This window comes from Daphnia pulicaria, chromosome 8 (assembly GCF_021234035.1).
Source record: "Daphnia pulicaria isolate SC F1-1A chromosome 8, SC_F0-13Bv2, whole genome shotgun sequence".
In the NCBI taxonomy this organism is placed as follows: Eukaryota; Metazoa; Arthropoda; class Branchiopoda; order Diplostraca; family Daphniidae; genus Daphnia; species Daphnia pulicaria.
This window is the reverse complement of record NC_060920.1, coordinates 1,470,430-1,493,789: the sequence shown is the minus strand read 5'-3', so window position 1 is coordinate 1,493,789 and position 23,360 is coordinate 1,470,430. Positions and strand designations below refer to the sequence as shown.

The following is a 23,360-nucleotide window of genomic DNA, read 5'->3' as shown; positions in this document are numbered from 1 at the left end:
TGGTTTTAAATTATAATTTGTTTTATTTATTGAGTAGCGAGGTCTCTCGGCCGTAAAGAAAAGCCGTCAACGACGGGTAGCCGATCAACCGGGACAGATCGACCGTCGTGAAACCCATAATCGGACTAATCTGTGTACGTGTCGTCGCCAGCAAGTGAATTTTATGGTTAAAATATTAGCGGGATAAATTTCATATGAAAATTGATGAGAGAGCTCGTTTAGTGTGATGCGCGTTAAGTAGCGCACAAAATTTTTTTAATCGCGCGTAAGTTATTAAGAAGAAAAAAATTAGCGCAATGCGCGCTTAGTAGCGCTATAGATCTAGCGCGATATTATTAAATTAATGATTTGTTTAGAGCGAGCCGCCCAAAACAGTAGACAGGCGGTACTTAGCGCTAAAATGGCGAACCGGCCCGCAATAATCGCTAAAAATAGACATGCGCGTGACTGTACATTTCTATACAGGCCAATAGATCAAATTACAGGCGCTCTTTTAGCCTATGTGTATGCGTCTGCAAGATGCGCAAAATTTAGCGCCATTAATTTCAAGCCAAAATTTACGAGAAGTGCGCCCGTTCATTTTACTTAAATGCGATGTGCGTTAAGTGGCGCTAAGCGTTTCGTAAATTATATGTGAAATGTATTGCACAGAATTTAGCGCATCGCGCGTGCGTTAATCTCAATTAAATCATTTTCGACAAGCGCGCTTACATAGCGCTAGATCTAGCACGAAATATTTGACTTATCGATTTTTCGCTGAAAATATTTATTTTAGCTGGTTCTCCTCGTTTCGTAAATGCTATCAATGAACTTAATTGCGCTACGTTTAGCGCAATTCACAAAAGTTAAACAAAATTCAATCATTATCGCCACGCACGCTTAGATTAGTGCTAGATCTAGCACAAAATATTCAACGAAACTGTTTATTGCTGTGCGAGCCGCTTAAAACAGATGACGGATTTCGCTTAGTGCTAAAATAACGGACGGACCCGCAATAAGCACTAAAATAATGAACGATCGTGCGCTACTCGTCTGCCCCGTGACCGCAATCGTATTCGTTGTCGCGTCCGTTTAATTCAATCGTGCGTGAATATCCTATGTCAGGCAATGCGTGAACATCTCTACCATACAAATTTACCGCCGGAGGCCAATTGAATCTAGCAAAGGTTACACAATCTTAGCAGCTGACGGTGTAGTGGCTATGGCTCTGGTTTTAAGATGTCAAGTTTGGTGGTTCAAGCCCACTCCCGCCTACATGATTTATCGTGAATAACGGCGTTTCAGGGGATGGGTACGCGCAGCCAAGAAGTGGTCCCGACGATATATCGTAATAGAAAATTTTTCACGTAAAAGACACGGCGTTGACGCAAAACAATATACATATTTTTTAAATGATAAAAATTTTAATCTGTAATAGCATAATGGTTATAGCACCGGCTTAGTAATAAAAAGATTATGAAGGGAATATAAACGTTTGGAAGTTTATGCTGTGAATTGAAAAGGGATAAAATAAATGTATAACAAATATAAGGAGGCAATGTAATAAAAATAAGGAAAACTTAAGACATGTCTTTGTCTGAAATTATTTATGTCACCCATACCATTAAAACAGAATTTTTTTTATAAAATTATGAAAGGGAATATAAACGTTTGGACGTTTATGCTGTGAATTGAAAAGGGATAAAATAAATGTATAACAAATATAAGGAGGCAATGTAATAAAAATAAGGAAAACTTAAGACATGTCTTTGTCTGAAATTTTTTAATGTCAAACCATACCATTAAAACCGAAATTTTTTTAGAAAATTATGAAAGGGAATATAAACGTTTGGACGTTTATGCTGTGAATTGAAAAGGGATAAAATAAATGTATAACAAATATAAGGAGGCAATGTAATAAAAATAAGGAAAACTTAAGACATGTCTTTGTCTGAAATTTTTTAATGTCACCCATACCATTAAAACCGAAATTTTTTTAGAAAATTATGAAAGGGAATATAAACGTTTGGACGGTTATGCTGTGAATTGAAAAGGGATAAAATAAATGTATAACAAATATAAGGAGGCAATGTAATAAAAATAAGGAAAACTTAAGACATGTCTTTGTCTGTTACATGAAAAGATTCGGACAAAGGCTTGTCTTAAGTCGGAGAGGACATGTTGGTTTATGCTGTGAATTGAAAAGGGATAAAATAAATGTATAACAAATATAAGGAGGCAATGTAATAAAAATAAGGAAAACTTAAGACATGTCTTTGTCTGAAATTTTTTAATGTCACCCATACCATTAAAACCGAAATTTTTTTAGAAAATTATGAAAGGGACTATAAACGTTTGGACGGTTATGCTGTGAATTGAAAAGGGATACAATAAATGTATAACAAATATAAGGAGGCAATGTAATAAAAATAAGGAAAACTTAAGACATGTCTTTGTCTGTTACATGAAAAGATTCGGACCAAGGCTTGTCTTAAGTCGGAGAGGACATGTTGACCTTCACGCCTTCAATCCCCCTTAATTTCTACGGTGATATTGTGGTCTTCCCACTGGGGATATATGAAGAGATTCTAGTGCAGGGGCAGATTCATTGGCGTTGGAACGGTAGTTAAAAGCATATGGTCTATAAGGACCGAATAACCGACGGAGGACAGAATTAGTATAGGCGGAATATCGACGAGTTGAAAGCCGACGGTCGATGTCACGGGGCAGCCACAGAGAGTCTGGAGTAAAATTTGGAGTCACTAAAAATGGTAAGAAATGTGAAACGCTTTAAATAAATCAAGCAGTTCATCAATAATTATGTAAAATAATTTCAAAGATCCAGTACCTATCGGATCAAAGAGTGAGTTGAACGATGCGTCGAATATATATCCGTCTGGTATGCGATCGACAAATGCTCTTTGTCTTTCAATCTTCTCATTTCCGCTTGGATTTGATGTAAATAACAGCCCTAATGTTGCACCTCAGGAAAGACTCGTGCAACAGCCTTCCAAAGCGCCTTTTCGTGATCTGAAGTAAACTGTTTAATAGCAGGTGCATGTAATTTTGATTTGATAAGTTCTAAAACTGCCACATAGTCCGCCTCCTTTCTTCTAGTCATGGCAACATGTAAAAGAGGGACTGACTTGCTTTCCCCACCCTCCCCCAAAATAGTACCATGAATTGACCATAACTGTTTAAAAGGAAGAGCTATAATTTCAAAAATCCCATCTTCCATCCAAAGCTTGATATTTGCAAGATGTCTAAGTTGAAGTGGAGTAGCAAAAAGTAAATGTCGCCATAAAACCCCATCAAGTACTACTTCTACGGCAACGAAGTAAAAATCTGGCGGAAAGCATGAGAAATCAATAGTAAATAATGGATTATCCTTGGCTGGAGCTGATGGTCTGACGCTTTCCCGGCATCGGTTGACATGACGTACGCAGTTCAGAAGATTCGGGAGACTATCCGTGGGAACAGAACCTTTATAATAAGAATGAAAAAATTATTAAAAGTTAAATCTTGTATAAACATCTTTAGTTAACAGGAATGTGAGGATCCTTTCCTCACATATTTTTTTTGCAGGTTTGAACTTGTGAACCAATTCTTCCTTCTTGGCTTCGTTTCGGACATCAATCACTTCAGCGGTCATGATATTTGGTGGATGGTTGTATGGATTTTCTTCTGCATGGGCAAGAAGGTGAAATCACTCGGTTCTGCTGGCTCATATCTCTTTAATTGCATAACCTTGATATGGAAGTTGGAAATAAAAAATTATTACATTTTCTAAAATGGTCAAGTTTAATGAATAAAATACCTTTGCAAGACAACCTATCTTCTTTGACCACGACGTTCATCTCCAGGTTAAAGATTTCGGTCCTTTGCTGTACCTAAAACCAAGCCCGTCAAAAAGAATATCACTTTTTTTTGTTAGAACATTTGTCACTTATGGTTTATTTGAGTTCTCATAGAGGGGAGTCCTATTGATGGAAACCTCTACAGCATCATATGTTGGTAGATCTCTTTGTGGCGAAACAGTTGGAGAATGATGTCATTCAATTGCTACTCCGCCTGGAGAAAAAACAGCAACAACACCATCAACGTGCTTGAATTACAATTTGGATTGAACAAAATCCTTTCACTATAACCGGGCGAAAAAACATTGAGTTTGGGTGGGGGGATAAGCAAAGATACATCATTTTAAATTTCGTTATAAGAAGGATATAGAAGGTGGTGGCAGCGTAATATCCAACTCGAACCCTAAATCAAAAGCTAAATGGCTTGGTGACAACGGGGGAGGTGGTGGGGGGGAGGGGAAGAAATATCATCAGAATCTGTCAAAAAACCATTCGTACAGGTATGAATAGCCAGAGAAAGATTAAGAAAAACAATTAATGCATTAATTGGCATCACGGCCTCTGAAAAAGAATCATTAGTTACATTTGTCGATATTTTTTTCCACGATGAAAGATCATCCATGTATTCCTGTAAATTAAAATCAAAATTAGTAGCAGGAACGGGAGATTCCTCAGTCTTACTCACCTGTTAATCATTAATATAGTTAGTTACATCAATAGCTAAATTAGAAAAATCATTAAACACAGAAGTCGAATGTGACGTTTTCAAAAAAGAATCGTTGAAAGCATTGAAAGACGGAACATCGTAAACAAGAGTAGGAAAACCATGAAAATGAGAAGCAGCAGAAGAACTTTTGATTAAATGTGAAAAACAACCACCCGTTTGTGGAACTGGAATACAATCGAAGCACACGAAAGCAGCCTTCAACAAAATAGAATTTTCCTTCCAGTCCTCTGTAGAAATTCCGCTACGCAAAACACGGTGTGCACTGAAAAAAAGCAATGACAAGTACTCTTCACGTCCAGGAGAGGTGTCATTTAGAAACTTCCACAGTAAAGCTGACAAGCCACAGAGAATTTGAATAGCAAAAAGTAGGACAAAAAGAGAATGTACTTAAACTAGGTTTTTATTCATTTATTTTGATGGGTATTTTAAATGGAAGATTTTGTTCATAGATCGTGTACTTCGATTGATTGGTAACATTTCCATGTATGTTAAATGTTACTTAAAGTATCTTTATCAATTATTCCATTGCAATTTTTATTACTTTGTTTACTTCTGGGATGCCAAATCAGACAAGTTGTATGTTTGGCTGTGGTAAGTGGGAACAGATAGAATGTTCGCGTAAAAGATAATCCCCCTCTCCAAAAGTGAATTTTGTTGCACATTCATTATATGTTTTCAATAAGTAGGATAGAAGAATGGCTGAAAAGAATATATTTTTGTGGAAATTATTTGACGAAATATAGCAGAGTATGCAGTTAACATTTGGTTTCAGGTAACTTGTGATATTTTAAGTACCCATTGATATGATTAGTAACAGCCATATTTTTTTAATTATTTCCCCTTAAAGGTAAACTACTATTTACATGTTTTTAACTAAAGATGTGGACTGGAGACCAACATGTAACCTTGTTAAACATTTAATTAGAATGGCCATAATTGCAACAAGAAAAATTGCTCTCTAAGAAGTAAGAAAAAGGTAATTTACTACGATGAGAGAAGAGGGTAAATTATTTATGAAAATTATTTCAGTTGTGGTATGACTTAACATATTTAATCATATTTTGCAATGTGTATAATATATGTCAGTATGTGTAGAACTGAATTAACTGAGATTCCTGTGCTTATTCCGTCCATCATGTTACTCCATAATTTACTTTTATACTGGCTGGTTGTTTGGACTTTAATTTTGTCTATCTTGTGAACACTTGAAGTTATCAAAAAATGATTCCATCAAAGGATTCAGTTTTACCAGTGAAGTAACACTGTTACTTCACTGAGTGTGAAACTTTAGGTGTTACTGTTCAAACTGTTCAGGTCAAACAGGTCGGTCAAAGGGAGCTGCACTTTTTTGTTCAGGGATGTAATCATTATACGTTGATTTTTCTATTTTCAATGTAGCACGAGGATTTGACTTCAATTTAGGAGTTAAGAGTTTTCCTGTGGTTATTGATTTATTTCGACACCATACAACAATGGTCCAACATTTGAACAACTAAAGTCATAAAGCATAATCTAAATGAAAACACTAAAAATTAATAATTAACATTAACGATGTACCCATTTGGAAAATAACTACAATTTATTCTTTTCAGCCATTTTTGTAATTTACATTTTGAAACCCCAAAAAACAGATCAAATAACAGCTCAAATAAACAACAAACAGATCAAATAACAGCAACAAAATTATATCTCAACAAAATTAAAACATATCATTTACAAACATATTTTAAATATCTGTTACCACAGCCAAACACAAGACATGTCAGATTTGAAATGCTAGAATCAAAACAACCCGATTAAAGTTAAAATAAAACAATGAATAGATACTAACAGTAACATTTACCATACATGAAAATGTTGCCAATTAATCGATGAATTCGATCAATGAAACATACTTAATTTGAGAGTTAAAAAATTATAAAAAATAGAGGGACAAAGATTTTAAATGGGAATTAACATGGGAGAAAATGGTTAGAACACAAGATATCCGATTTCTGCGATGGCCGGATTGAAAAATCCAGACTTTACGCATTGTGAAAAAGGTTAATTCATTGGAAATTTTATTTTTGAAATTTTTCCAAGGCTATTTTTTTGTCAAAGCTCTGAAATTCGTTCATGCGACGAAGACGGGTTAGTTTTCTTGGAGTTTGTGGTCGCAAGTAGCTGGGGAGACACAGGTATGAATTTATAGGTTCGTTACTGATTATATGCTTTATTTTTCATTTTTGGTCTTTACCGTCTATAGATGAAAAGAAAGATGGGTTCCCAGCCTTTTGTCAATAAATTACAGATAAGTACTTGGTGTTGATTTGGTCCTGTGATCTGTGGATACCCAATTCAGGAAACGAGAATTTTTATTAAGTTTGTAAGAAATTTCTCAGTATTAACAGATATTGTTCAAATATTTCGTTTTTGAAGTTTTGTCAGTATTTATTATCGATAATTTTAAAAGGGACATTGATGAAGCAAATACCTGGAATTTGGAGCCGTTCGATTCTTACCAGGTCATAAAAACTCATCCGAACGCTTCAGCCCAAAATATGTTGCAAGAAATGATGGTAAAAATTCTTCGCCACCTTCGACAACTTTACATCAAAAGACCTTAAAAACGATTCAAGGCTTCTACTTAGATTAGCAATTATGCTTTTCCCATTGAATATCAGTTGTTTGTTTAGTTGAACTTCATAAGTGATGAATACAGCATTGATCACGAAATGGCAATTGAACGGCAACTCTGTCCTGAATTGCTGTTTGATTTGTGGAAAATAGTAATTGGTTATTCTGGTTTAAAAATAAATGATTAAGCTTTGCAATGCAAATGCAATCCCATTAGTTAGATACCTCTGTGAATCACAAAAGCTTTCCATAGGATTCAAACATTCACATGCTCTATATCCTCAACTTGTGATAAATCTGATGCAGGTCATCTTCACTCAGTTGATTGACAGAAATATTAACTTGGGTATATTAAAAAGGAAAGAAATGATTTTGCAATACACATTTAGTCACATTTCTCAAATTACTCTGTGAATCAGAATTTTTTCTATTTGATTCAAATGTGCATGTTCCGTATTGCTAAAATCAACTCGGACTGCCAAATCCGACTGCAGTACAGAAATTATTTAAAACCGGGCCAAAGTTGGCTAACATTCAAATAAAAAGATTTCAGAGCAGAAGAAACATTTTTCGCGCCATATTTATAGAAATTTATTGAGCAGCGCAAATGAAATTACTTTATAATCAGTTTAAATTCATAAATTGGCTGGGTATTTGACGTCAATCTTGCAACTTCATTCTGTCAACAAACATTTTTATTAAAAAGTAAAGTTGACAAAAAAAGAAGGAAATCCTCAATTTATGGTTGATTGATGGAAATAACCAGATCATTGCCTTTTCTTGTATCACAGCTATTAATCGTCCTGAATGGCTGAATCTTTTGCCTAAAGTGAGTTCCCCTTCCTATTCCCTTCCCCATTGTGTTGCCGAAGGTCGCGACTAGCAGATTTTTCTCCACATTTCCACAGCTTATTTTCACTTTTCAATATTCTTGAGTTTTGTGATGGTGTAGAGTTACTGTATTGCTTACCATGTATTAGTCTACAGTACATAACATGCATACAAGTACACAATAGAACAGTATAGCAAAGGGTGAGCTTACTCTGGAGCTGGAGCTTGGAGGGGAGCTGAGAGAACTCTGCCTTATTGCTACAGATCTGGGAGTATTTATACGGATTGGACACGGGTATGATCACGGGTATGATGAGTGACAAGCGGGGTGGTGTAAACACAATTACAGCGTGAATAACGGTAAAGAGATGAGAAGTGGCTCGGCTCTCGCTGTCACTCTTCCCGCTGTCACTTTGGCATATCGCGTTCCGTCCGGTTTGGAAATATTTCACAGTCTCTTATTATTTTTTTCTGAATTGGCGTAGATGGCTTCCTCAAATTTCTTGAAAATTACTTCCCAAAGATTCCTGCGTAACTTCGCTTGAGAGAGACTTTTATCTACAGTTGCTAACACATGAAAGAGACACAATATCAGAAATACAGAAGTGAAAATCTCCTGAACTTTTCATTCATCTCTTTACAGTCTTTATCTGTAAGGACTACTTTCGTTTGGCTGATGTCATTGTGCTAGATTTTAAATTGCGGTTAAATTTTTAATCGTTTACGTTTGAATTTTGGAACTTATACCTCGGTGAACAATTGAAGACTGGTCTTGATGCCTATTGTCGTTTCTTCTCGCAAAAACATGTATTAGCATACAGGTTTGCCAATGCCAAAATCGTCTTCGACTAAAATGGTGTTTACTTGCATCCCTGTTTTGGTCACCTTGTAAGTCCCATCGATCTCTACCAAATCACCGAATTTCTTGAATAACTCGTGCTGTACCTTCGTTTGGATGAGAATTTGAGCTACTTCGTTGTTTTCGTCATGAACAACTTTAACGACACTGCCAGGTGTATCACGGTTCACAGACAACGTTTAGTATATCCACGATGTTTTTCCATTCGTCTCGTGGAAGTATTGAATTCACAAAGGTTAGTGAACTTGCTGATCAGCATAAATACATATTGTGAACTTACCAATGACTTTCCGCTTGATATTTTGCACTGTTTTAGGCTTCAGAACTACGTGATATTCGTCGTATACACGCTAACGAACTTTTAACGGATTTCTTCCGTCCCGCGTTGCATCTGTTATATACTGTAGAGCAGCAGGATCCCAAATTCTAGGAGATAACAATTTGGTAGGTTACCGAACAACTGTTGGTAAACAAAAAAGATTGTTATTTCATACTTCTTTTCCCCGCAGGTAGGAACAAGCTCCTCAGAGACTTGATAATTGGCATGTTTTAGATTGAACGACGGTACTTCGTACTTCTTTTCCCTCAGATTCAAAAACACGTACCACGTATATATGGACAGTTACACACATATGCTTTTGGATCAGGATGCAAGCCTTTTGAGCGGTTTAGATAGACCCTATGATAAGAACAAAGAATTTTTACAGATTGAAATTTCCACAGTTCTCTATTAATCTTCTGTGACCCTGACTAGTTAGCATATTTAGTTTGCGTCAAATGGAATTATGATTGGAATTGTTTACTTATCTTTTTGTTGTGTCAAGCAGTCAACAAGAGGACTAATTTCTGTATTTACTTCGTATGTCAGCCACTAGAGGGACACCTCTGGTGGTAAGACCTACGAACACAGATACAATATAAGGCAGTTCTTACCTCACGCTTGAGACTACAACAGTAATACTTTCTTCTTCTTCTTTCTTCTTACTTCGTCGACCGGATTTGACTTTTACGTTGGTTCACGTCACGGAACATGCAAGATGTTGCTTCTATGGAAAATGAGAATTATTTTTTTATTTGATAAAATTTCATATAAATTACCTTCAAACATGCCGGTAAGATAGCATTTGGCTCCCTCAAATTCCGGTGGAGGTCTAATCAATGCTGGCGAAGATGCAAGCAAAATCTGGGGCAGTGCAGCGCCAATTAATGCAGGAGCTGGAGCTGGAGCAGCAGGACCAGTGGGCCGGATATTTCTTGGTCTGGCTCCCCCAAATTCCGGCGGAGGTCTAATCAATGCTGGAGAAGATGCACGCCAAATCTGGGGCAGTGCAGTGCCAATTGTTGCAGGAGCTGGAGCTGGAGCAGCATGACCAGGGGGACGGATTATTTTTGGCCGTGTTTCGCCGTCCGTCTCTTCAACGATATAGACGAGTTAAAACGTTCCTTCCACGCATCAATGGTTGGCTGCGAATGCGATGGAAAGGTTTAAAACATACAGTTCCCCTTTCTCCAACATTTGTCACCAGAGAACATGGTGAAATTCAGTAGGAACACTCGTATTTGTAAATATCCGCTTTCCTTTCCTGTTACGATCCGTATTTGCTCCATCTTCCATTTTTTTAACGATTTCGACGTCAGAGGACATGCATATTACACGGCTTGGGTCGATACCACCTCTTCGTAGATGGCACAGATTGCTAACCTACATAACATGAAGGGACATGTGGGAGTTGTAGTTGTAATGAAATGTTAATTAAATAAAAATTTAATTGACAGTGTTTTGCAGTACTTACATTATTGGAAAGTTTTCCAGTTAAGTCTCCTTGGGAGTTGGATAAGTATCCAAACATGGATGACTTGTAAGAGTTGTAAAACAAAAATATTGGCGTTGTTTGCTCGAAGTCACATAAAGTTCTGTTTCTCCGTTGTTTTAAGTGTTGTAACAATCGGAAACATTTGCTAAAATTGAGACGTTATGCCCAATTTCCTTTTTTTTTATGAGACAACTTTATTATTTATTTTCTCAATCAACCAATCTTCCCTCATTCCCTCATTATAATGTACAGGATAGAAAAATTAAAAATGCGAGACCAAAAGCGTGACTTGACACAATAAAACTCATCGAAAAGGTGGTTTCTTCTTCGCTTTTTCCTCTTCTTCTTTAATTCTTTTCTTCTCCTGAAATGTCTTGAGCTTATCCTGATGTGCCTTCAGTTTTCCCATCTGAAATGGCCCGGTTGGAACTTTGGTTGGAACAGGCCTTGCAGAAATTCTGTCTGCATCATTGCTGACTCGACTAGTTACCTGGTTTGATGTGGATTTCATAATCCAATTTGTTTTTTTTTCCTTTAGATAATCTAGGATTTTTCTAAAAATAAAATTTTGGTTAAAATTTGATGAAATATTAACTTTACAATTTGTTTACTGTTGATTTTAGCGTACTGTGTCTCTTAGCTTTTCGAACACAGATTGTGGAATTGTGCATCCTCAGTCTCCATGAAACGTTTTAATGTGTTCTAGAGGACCATATTCCCCGAAGACAACCTCTAAATCGTGCTTAGAAACCGATGTTTCCAAATCCTGAAGGAGCAATTTCGAATGAATGAAACAATTTAAATCAGCAACGTGAAAAAACCAAAACAAAATTACTTACTTTTTTCAAATCTTTTCTCTCAATTTCATCCTCCAAGTTTGGTTTAGCCATCGCCAAATCCTCCTTCATGACCTGTGGCTGCAAATCATCAACATGTAAAACCTATCAATTAAAAAAAAAAAATTTAAATCGGCATGTGGAAAAACAACACACACACAAACAACACCTAATTTTTCCATTATATATTACACGGCTTGGGTCGATTCCATCTCTTCGTAGATGGTCTAGATTGCGAACCTACATAACTTAAAGGGACATGAAAAAGTTGTAGTTGTAATGAAATGTAAATTTAATAAAAATGAATCGAGAGTTTTTTTTTGCAATACTTAGATGATTGGAAAGTTTTCCAGTTAAGTCTCCTGGGGAGTTGGGTAAGTATCCAAACATGGATGACTTGTAAGAGTTGTAGAAAAAAAACATTGGCGATGTTGCTCGAAGTCTCATAGAGTTCTGTTTCTCCGTTGTTTAAAGTGTTGTAACAATCGGAAAAATTTGCTTAAAACCGTTATGCCCAATTTCCTGCACGATGAGGATTTCGTAATCAAATTTTTTTTTTTTCCTTTAGGTTGTCTAGGATTTTTCTAAAAAGAAAAGTTTGGTTAATATTTGATTAAACCTTAACTTTACAATTTGTTTACTGTTAATTTTCGCATACTGTGCTCTCTTAGCTTTTCGAACCCAGATTGTGGAATACTATTTCCATGAGAACTTTGAGACACAAGAACCAAAAAAATATGGGCCAAGTTGCCCGGATTTAAATTAGTTTTGGGAGTGTCCATCAAGCTGTATTTCTTGCCTTCACTGGTGGTCCATTTACACGACAAATATCGCAATTACTGATCTTTAGGTTGACGTTCTTGCATGATCCTAAATTTCCTGGATTTTGGCAGTGGACACCATATGGTTCTTGGAAAAAATGACCATTTCTAGTAACACCAACTGAAGCTGTAACAAATCCACCGTTCTTCAAAGGCAGCAGATTATTGCATCGCCACCTGAAACTGTAAAAAAAATTTAAAATAAAAAAAAACGAAGAAATGGGAAGAGGATACATGACCGTAAAAAAATTTCGTCGTTGACAAGTTGGGATAATTTTAGAATCATGTCTCGGGGGAGGGATTTTTTCTTCACGTTCAGAAATTAATTATTTTTTAATTATTTTTACACCGTTTCATAATCACACCCTCGCAGGGGGTGATTTATCCATCCTATGTCCGTACAATCAGACAGACACACGCGCCCGATTTCCCCTCATCGATAAAGTCAAATGAAAATATAAATGAATATTGAGGACAAAATGGGGAACACACAGTTATAAATATCCAGTTACGTTAATTTTTTTAAATGTTGCAGTTAATGATAAGTGTAAATCACTCCCCCGAAAGCTTCATTTCTTTGCACATAAATTCAATTTGCTGACGAACAGGCTTACATTATATTAACCTCATTTGCATTGATATCATTTTTTAATGTTAGAAAATCGCACGACATTTTAACGGGGGGTGTGACAACATCTTCAGTGTCTCGTGCTGCAATTCTTTTTCGTACAATTCGAACTTTTTTTTTTTTAGATCTGGGCCGAGATGGGCTGAGATGGGGGAAATGAATGTGGGCCGAGATCTGGGCCGAGACCATTAAGGGAAATTGTGAGATTTGAAACAATTTCTCGCTTAATCCCAAGTATTTCAAGATGCTTTTTTAGTTAATTATAATAAAATATTCATCAATTTCAAACAAATAGAAGTGGCAATTTTCTTGGATCGATCCAACGTCACTGAAATAATGTTTTGTTAATAATGATTTGACTTTGACTTTGACGACAGCGTAGAGCGATTCAGGAGCGTCAAAGGTGATGGTGAGGTCGATGATGATGTTAGGAGTAGTAACGACTATGTCTGGCCTGAGGGTGGAGTTCTCAAAAACTCTGTTGACGTGGGACGTGTGACCAGATCTGGTGATGGTCTTGACTATTTCGGCCAGTACCAAGTCATGACGGCGGCCGAAAGCTGCCAGGTTGTTGTGGCAGTGGCTGGTAACGTGGGAAGTGGACTCCACAACTTCCTTGCATCTGCGGCATTTTGTTTTGGGAGCGGCCAGGCCAATTGTGCCGAAAAGCGGTAGAATGCCAAGAGGGCTCTTGTGGAGGAGGCTTCATTCGCCAAAGGAGAGGCTGGTGTTGCATGAAATGAGCCGGGAGATGTCATGGAGTTGCCCAGTGTGAGTCCTCTCGTCACACGGCCCTGGTGATGGGCGTTGGTGAGAGAGACGGTCTAAAGTTTCCTGATAACGGCGCGGAGGCCCCTGACGGCTTTGGCAGAAACACAGGAGATGTCATCAGCAATCACCTTTGAATAAGATTCATCGCTGGATACATCGATCCTTGCTTCCAGTTGGCATGCCGCTTTTCTAGTCCGCGACCAAAAAATACTGAAATCCACCCCCCAAAAATTTCCCCACTAGCACAAGTCTTCCATAGAACTTTCATAGAACGTCCGGCAATCCAAACTAGGTCCGTCCATTTTCCGGCAGCTGCGGACATCCTTCTGACGGTCGATTATGATCTGATCATCTTCTGTTTTTTTGTTTCCTAGCTGGAATATCCATCGGATAATCAGTTTATACCGTTCATTTAAAGACAAAAACTTACGTCCAGTGGACATCCACGAGACACACCTTGCCAGAAACACGAATCAGTTGATCGAAATAACAATTGTAAGCCTATCAAAATGTACCAATAAAAGTAAATTTCTATAGTTTTTATTTAGTTTTAAGAGAATTAAAACAATTGATTTAAGTAAAAAAATATTATAAAATTTTAGTTATTTTATATTGTTCTGTTCTTTCCGGTTCTTTCATAATATTCCATACGCATTATGGAGTCGTACGAAAATTTATTCTGATTAGTGTGTAGGATTTGTAAAATTAATACATAAAATTGTAATTGTTATATCACGTCAAATGGTATAGTAATAAGAGCGTTTGGTTAATATGCGTGAAGGCCAAGGTTCGGCACTCGTAGAGAGAAATTCTTTTTTCCAATTCTTATATTTCTTTGTTTGACATCCATTTGACGTTCATTTTCGGACACCAAATTGATTACCAGTTTGGACGTTCATTGAAGAGGACATTTTGACGTACAAAACAATGAAAAATGACGTCCGGCTTGGATGTCCAGCTCAAACAAAGCGGACGACTTTGAAACGTCCTATTGACGTACGTATGCTAGTAGGGTTGTAGCCAAAATACTGAGACCTTATATATGCTAGAAATATATCTATGTATCCTGTTTATCGGTTGCAAACCTATTTCATATTCATTTTAATGCCCAAATTTTTGTAGAAAAAATGATATACTTCAGTGTTAGAGCATTTACACAAATTTTTTATATATATTCCTTCATAACGAAACGTGTGCTGTAAGATCACCGATTTTTTAAACTTGCATTTCCCGCAGCTTCTATATTTCCCATCGTGTGTTCATATTTCACACCTAGATGTCACAGTGCATTGTCCCTATTTAACGTCTGTTTCCCTATTTAACGCTAGAGGGCTTACTTGGAGAAATGGGGCCCATTTAGGCAATAAGTAAGTTGTCGTCTACCACTTCCTTGGGGTAAACCGAGCCAAGAGGGTTGTTCTACAGTAATCATATAGACCACAAATACGATCAAAGTCGATCTATTTTTTCTGTATGTTAAATTCAAGATAAATACATTTAAATTTAAATAATTGATGAAGTTTCCCATGAAAGTGTTCTCTATATTCTAGATATTCAATGCAATTATAAGCAAGTCCAACAAAAAATTCAATTTTCTTTCTTTTGGTTAAATATCTTTCTTTTACAACGAATTTACCATTTTTAAATAAAATTCTTCTTTTTTGTATTTAACTTCTCTTGACATCCTTGCCAGCTGCAGGTCCAAGTCCTTTTTCTAAACTTGACACCTCATTACCGTATACCCTGTTTGGAAAACAAAGATACCAGTTTATAGACCAATACAATTCATTAGTGATTAAATAGATCTATTTGTTATCTTACGCCATCATCTTCCTCATTTTTTACGGTGATATTGGGGATATTCAACTGGCGAAAAATATAGAGATTATTGTTCATTGGGAGATTCAATGGCAGAAGAACGGTTGGTAATTTCATTATATGGAAGAGCTGAACGCTGACATAATTGAAAAAATTATGCCCACGGTGTTTAATCTCTATTAAAGACCAGACATTGAAAATTTAATTAAAACCATCGCGTAAGTCATGAATTTTGTTTAAGAATGTAGTACCTTTACAGCCTTTATGCAGATTCTGAAAGAATTTTTGGGTTTTGACTGCGTCTTTATAAGATCCCTACTTTGGTGCAGACGTAGTCTTTTGAGCACCCCAAGCATCGAGCAACCTGTGGAAATAAATCGAAAATTCGTTAAATCTCATGGGAAACATTTTTTTGCACCGTAAAACCTGTGATTGATAATCTGAAGTAACAACCCCTGAGTAAAGTTTCCCAGCATATTTCATAAACAATTTGAATCCATCCAAATTCTTCCATTTGCAATGTAGCATGAATTTTGCCAAATATCCTGCAAACATCTTCTTATTTCTGTTAGTGGCGGGGAGGCTTTTCTTGGCTAAATTCCATAAACCTAGAATTAAAATAGTAAAGTAAAGTAAAGTAAACTCATTCATAGTAAAATATCATAGTATAATATAGTAAAGTATAATAATCAAATCTGTACTACCTTCAATTTGATTTGTATGGGCTTCAGTTTCCGGATCCTTAAAATGGATACTGTGATTAACCTTTAGATGTTTATAATCGTTATGTTCCATATTTTCAAATTAAATTAAAAATTAATAGTTATAATAAATATTTATATAACAAAAACTAACTCAATCTTTTCATATGCTTTCCAGCAATCTGAAATGATAGTAGTTTCAGGTAAAATCCATTCCTTAATTACTTCTAGTAGAGTGGATGGTGTTCGATTTTGAACTACTACTAAAAAACATTTGCCAGTACCTCGTTCTACACCACCAAAAACCCAAACTCCGTCAACTCTTTTACCACGATTATATTTTCCTATGAATGAGTTACTTTTACTTTACTTTACTTTAATAAATCTTCAAATTATGAAAAAAAATTTCTTTTTCAAAATTTGGATTCATCGATCTCAACTATAAACCCAGGACCACCAATTTTTTCAGAATTATTTATCATTATATCTTCAGCCACTTCTCTGCAAAAGTTTGCCCAGTCAATCGGTGTACTGTGAGCTATAAAGTAAAGTAAAGTAATATACATATTATTCCTGTTGTTTAGCAACTTTATCAAACCAACCCACCTAAATCCAAATATTTTCCAATAAACTTTAGTGGAAGTTCGTTCCACCAAAAATAAGTTAAAGTTAAAACTTCGAATATTGTAAGATGGGAGCATGGAACCATGAATTCTTCCGGATTGTGAATTTTTTCCCACAAATCTTAGTTTTTTTCTTACTTCCAACTACACCTATTTTGTTGTTGCACTTGAACAAGCAACCATCAATAACCGTTGAAGATGGAGCCTATAAAAATTTTCTATACCAACTAATTCAATGAATAAGCATCAGCATTTCGTATAGTTACCAATGTTTATAACCCAGAGCAATGGACACAAATGGAAGACACAGTATTCACGATAAATCCAATTTCAACTAGGTACTCGTATAACTCCATTGAAGTTAACACAGAACATATCATAGTAATTGTAAAAGAAGTCCAGAATGCATCATCAAAAGGAATAAGTTATTTTGCCACTGATTTATGTTTCTTGCATTTAGAATAAAATTTTTCAAGTGAATCACAATTACTTTTAATATGATCACTACACGAGCTATTAAAGAAGGAATCACTTTTAGCCATGATTATAGTACAACTGATATGTAAAAAAAACGCCCACAATGAAAGCTAATAACTAATAAGTAAAATTTATTATCTAGAGCTAATAATCTCTCTTTCATATGATGTGCTCTTCTTTTTAACTGAATCACATTATGACCTTATTTGCTTCTGCTTATTTTACTCATTCGATTTATGTTTTATTTCTCTATCGTGTGTGGGCGGGTGTAGAGCGTTTCGGAACTGTTGTCTTCGTTTGTTGTCAGTAGTTCACTGTCAATGTTGCTCCCGCCTTCGCTTTCATCCGAATTCGCCCTGTTCGCTCGTGTTCGCCTCATCGTACAGTAGTGGCGGACCAAATGTCGCCAACGCATCACCCGGTGCTGGAACGGCCAGCAGCGGGGTAGTCGTTTTACCTACCGAATTGCACCTGTCCTCGCCTTCAGGGCCATCAACCGAATCGTCGTCCCTTCAGCTGGTCGGATGTTATGGCAACAATTCTGCCAATCATTCATCGTGAGTTCATTAAGTCATCTGGTCTGTTTTCCCCGCCTTTATTGAAATGGAATTTTTGTACCAGGGATGACAGTCTGAGGCAGTTGGTGACAATCGGCGGTGTAGTAGGGGACATCAGCCGGTGTAGCAACACCGGGAGTAATAACAATTGGCTGGCCAATTTGAGCGTTGAAGTATGTAAAGTGGAAACAATCGGAGAGGACAGAAGAGAGAACAGCGGCGGAGGTGGTGGTGGGGAAGGCAATTGCGGCAGTGACGACTGGGGAGAGTCCGTCTTTTTCGAAGTTGCAGCTGCCGCCGCCGCCAGTTGCTGCGCCGCCAGACAGTCCAATCATTACCACCACCATCAGCACGACATCACCAACAATCTGGACGTCCTCCTGGGCAACCGCAATCTTCACCATTCAAGTACGTTCGTGTTAACATGATACAACATCCCGGGAAATATTTCCAATCAAAATCGGACATTTGATTATTGCAGTCGGGAGGTGCAGCCGATCTGCTGGAACCGGATGTCCAAAGCTGCTGCACAGTAAATTTCCCATTGTCGCCCAAACAGCTCCTACTGGGCGGCGGAGGTTCGTCCAACAGCCGGAGTCGGCCGGAGTAGTTGTTCCCGAAATTTTATTGATTGATTTCCCATTGAATTCCTCGCTCCCGTGTTGTTTCCTGCTGGAACGGAATATCTTCCGTACTTCATTAAATACCTTTTGTCTTGTTGGGGCGAGAGAAAAAATGGGTCGAGTTTTTCCTTTTTTTCGGTTTCCGGAATTCTTCCCAGACATTTTCTTTCTCTATTTTATTTCCTCGTGTTATATATACGTATAGGGGATGCTTCCAGAATTTGTAATTTTTTTTTCAAACTATTTTGTAGACGGATTGGTCTCCCCCTCCCTCTCACTCACATTTAAAGAAAATCTATCGCTATTATGTGTAATAGAAGGTATCAACCATAATTTTACCAATAATTAAACCATTGACAGATTTGTAGTAAAAGTGTTTACTAGCACGTCGGCTCTTACCAAACACAAACTGACGCACAGCGACGAACGAAGATTTTCCTGTCAATTGTGTGGCAAAACTTTCAAACTGCAGGATTGGCAGTCTGAATAAGTTGTTGTTGATTTAAGTTATTTCTTTCTGATTTCGTGAGATTATAATTGTTCAAAAAAAATAGGAATGGAAATTTGGTTAACTCACCGCGAGAAGAAGCCGTTTAAATGCCGGGGTGATGGATGTGGTAAATCGTATTGTGATGCCTGATCACTAAGTCGCCATCAAGATAACCATTACGCACTGCCCGGAAGTTTGGCTCTAACCGGGACGACCCAGGAGCCGCTATGGACTGGGCTCTTTGCCGTCGAGGTTTACATCGTCGGCCTCTTCCAACGCCGGATTGTTTATCAGCAAATTGAGTGGCGCATCGCCGGATCTCGTCCTGCCTTCTCATTCCGTCGGCTCGTCGCAGCATTATTCGTCGCCCAACAGCAACAGCAATTCGACGACATCCAACGGAGACAGTGGCCATTTCCAGTCATTTGAGAACGGCCAACAGCAACCATTCGGCGGATGGGCCTTGACGACCACCAACGGCACCTCGTCATGTGGTCACGAGTCTGTCGTTTTGCTGGATTCGTGCAGCATCCAATATGGTTCTTCCGGTACCACCAATGGCGGCAACTACCAGGCAGTTTCTTCGTGCCCAGCTGAGAACAAAGAAGCTCACCAGCAGGTCCCCTGGTCACCTGGACTCTAGCAGAAAGCGTGTCGCCGTCGAAAGGCGGTGGCAAGAAGCCAGCGAATTCTGCCGGAATTAAAATGGCCGACAGACAGAAAAAGGTCGATTCAACTGGTAACAACAACAAAATTCCGTCTACCTCCACGCCAGCCACCAGCCGCCAGTCGCTGCCATTGTCAAAGCGACGAAAAAAGCCAAAGGATCCAGTCTCAGCAAAGTACAGCACGCCCAGAATGGCAAGGTCGGCGTAGTGGCAAAGAATAATAATTTCCAAGCAAATCGCGGAATATTCCAGCATTGGTACCAATGCTGGAATCTTTTTCTTATAGTTATTGGCTTATACACATATATATATATATATGTATATTAGCTTATAGTTATTGGCACGTGCCAATAACGACGACCTGACGACCCAGCAATTGGAATTGATCCAGAAAATTATTGCGACTTCTCTGCACTGAGTGACGTCCCCGTTACTGGATGATTCCGCATTTTCCACCAGACTGTAGGAATCCATTGTAAATCTAATCTATTGACGTCCTCACTCATCGATCCGTTTCATCTTGGGTTTCGGCAGCCGCAGCTTCCACGCTGCTTTCCGACATCAGCAGCCTGGACCTACAGTCGTACGTGGACACGGACAACTGCAGCGGAAGTCACCACCAGCAACAGCACGCAACCAGAACGGCGTGGGCCAGTACTCTGATTTTTCGCAAAATCTGGCCAGCACCGCTGGAGATACCGTCGTCAATAAATCGGTCGTTGTGGCCTCTGTGGGCATTTACGAACATGATTCGGTGGGCCTGAATGGCAGCTTATTCCAGCACCAACACGACGGCGGCTACGTGTCGTATCACCACCAGCACGAGACGAGCGTCGTTGCCGGATTAGTGGGCGCCGGATTCGGTGTCGAGCCATCGCCTTCGACGCCGCCGTCGGTCTCTCCGCAGCATTACATCCAGCATCAGCAACACGCCCACCAGCCGGATTACACGCACAACAGCAACAGCGTCGACACTTGTTCCGGCGGAGGAGGAGGATCCCAAGCAATGTTGATGCAGGGTATTGAAGCGTCCCCTTACACCTCGTCTCCGTCTCCGGTTAGTCCGTCGGTCTCCTCTCTTCTGCACTTGCAGCGCTTCCAGCCGCAACAGCAGTATAGCAGGACGCTGTGGAAATCTATTCCACTTCGAGTTTCTCGAGCGGTTCGGGCCACAACCAGAAAACTACAAAAAAAAAATCGACAAGGATTTTTTAATTTAACGGAAATTATAGTCCCTTTGTTTTAAATTCAAACGCGTTTGCAACATCTGCGGAATGGATGAAAATACATAATCACGGTAATGTATGTAATAATACATAAAGACTAAAGAGCATTAGCATCAGTTTATCCTATCTTTTTTTTTACCCAATAGTTACGACACTAAAAGTAACTGCCCCCCCCCCAAAAAAAAAAGTTAAGTTAACAGTATCCGAAATACCGAAAAAAATGCTCCGATACAAGATAGTATCTGGAAAAAAACAGTCGAGATACGATAAAAATAAGATGTTTCCGAATTTTTATGGTGAGCTAAAGATAAGATAAGTTAAGATAAGATAAAAGTTTTTTTTTAGCAAAAAAAAAGCGAAAAAAAGGAAAAAGAACATTTGAGTCGATAAATGGTTGAATTTCTGCATTGTATTGCACGACAAGCCTTACTTTTAATTTAAACTGTTGAATTTAGCATTGTATTGCACGACAAACCAGTCATACAGTTACTCATACCTGACTAACCTGAGATAAAACTGATAATTCGCTATTCCAACAGCAGTCAGCAACTCAGCAACAGGGAGATAACAAAAAAACACTGCTGCTGTATATAGATTATACAGAAAGAACTACTTAAAGAAAAGAAAAGTGTGGTCCCCTGTTTTTTTAATTCTTTCCTTTCCTCCCTTTTCTTCCCTCGGGCCGATTCTCTGACGATTTCTCCGTAAAGCCCTGCGAGCAACCACATGGGGCGAGCAAAATCAAAATCGGCTGTTCACGGCACCCCTTCATACTGCAACGCGCCGCTAAGGGGACGGCTTGACCCATACCTTTGGATACTAATAAGGTCTATAAAGGCATACAGTTGATTACTTCTTTTTTCTTTATATCATACAAGATACAAGACCAATTTACCAATTTGTTTGGGTGTAGAGTACATATGCACATAACACGTTCCACGTATAGTCACATAAGGTGACAGTAATATTACTACCTTTGCCAGTGACTGTAACGACAGCAGATGGTCTTGCAAGTCTCGTACCAAGCAGAATATACAAGTCTGCTGGTCTACCATGCGTAGTTTACAATCGCTATAACTATAAGGATAATATCTTCAATTGTTATAGAGACAAAAAAACACAAAATTTTTTTTTGTTTTAGCCTGCCAAATATTGTCTGGATTTTCTTTCTCAAGCATATTGCTTGCGTCATTCTGTATGAGCAGGTGTATATTTTACTTTCTTTCATTTGCGGACAACGACCGATTCGTGGACGTAAATGACTTCCCTGCTATAATTTAATGAAATCATGCGAAACTTTTTATAATTGTTGCTCTCCATCAGACGAGTTAAAGCAGGCTCCCCCTCTGGAATGTGATTCCAATCCACCGTTATCGTCTGTAAAATATTTTTAGGCCAATTGAACAATAATGATGAAATGAAACTCTTAATATAGTAGGCTGTATGTCTATATACACCTTGATGTTAACTTTATGCCAAGGAATGGTTTCCAGGATTTTGTACTCGGATCCTTCGACGTCCAGTCCAAAATAGTCGACGTCAGTTCTGCCAACGGCCAGTAGGATGGAATAGAACGGGAAACACTGAACAGTGTAGACGCTCTCGTTATTATCTTCTCTTCTCTAAGCCTTTTACTCGTATTATTATTATTTGCTTCTAATGTTTCAATGATTAAACCCCCAGCATTGTTAGGACCGTTGAATAGAACCTATATAGAATAATCCGAATAAACCACACAGAGAGAGCGGAGCACTCCATTGTAGACCTTTACATCTAAAAGTTATTTGACTAGGCTTTATAATGTTAAAAGCTTTTTTTAAATATACTTTGATCGGGTAAGGTTTGGTGCTGATGCAGTTTGGCAAACTGAAAGCCTTTCAATTGCGAGAAAGCAGCTTACTAAAAGATTTTTGATCGGCTTCTATGAGCAATCCATTCCAATCGAGATAGCACTCCATGAAAAAGGTGTTGGAGAGGAATTCGCCGTTGAATCCGCCACTCTCAACGAAAAAGCCCTTGGTCTGCAAGATTCAAATGGCAATTTATGGCAAAAGACATGCAGTATAACAAAAATCAAATGCTGCTATATTTATACTTTATTTTTCAAAATTTCCCTAATGTCCTTGGCTTGGCCATTGGAAGGATCGATTGTTATTCGGGATGATCCAGCACGCAAGAAAGTTCTTTAGATGCTCGCTGGAGCAGGTATTTGTCTGGGATGAGTTGGATCAAACACGAGTGGTCTTGTTGCAGTTTCTTTTCGTTGGCGTATTCTATTTAAATTCCAAAATGAATCAAAAATGAGTTTCAATTTGACTTACAGTATTACAAAATTTGACATAATGGATGTCATTGTTAGGCCCTATGTTATACCTATATTGTGCAAAAAGACGAATCCAAATATTTATCTGCTGGTTTCTTGGCCCAGTTGTCTCCAT

General features: G+C 38.0%; 1 protein-coding gene and 1 long non-coding RNA gene across 2 annotated transcripts in view; one reads left to right on the top strand and one right to left on the bottom strand.

Moving 5' to 3' along the window:
* The window catches only part of LOC124312357 (collagen alpha-1(I) chain-like), a 1,404,094-nt gene that overhangs the window by 566,419 nt on the left and 814,315 nt on the right, over positions 1 to 23,360 (top strand). The gene's annotated exons all lie outside the window — the stretch shown is intronic.
* Positions 9,738 to 10,711, bottom strand: LOC124312558. The gene is made up of 3 exons (XR_006910552.1): positions 10,663 to 10,711; positions 9,968 to 10,571; positions 9,738 to 9,915 (listed from the first exon to the last, which is right to left on the bottom strand). It is a non-coding gene; the product is annotated as an uncharacterized LOC124312558 (long non-coding RNA).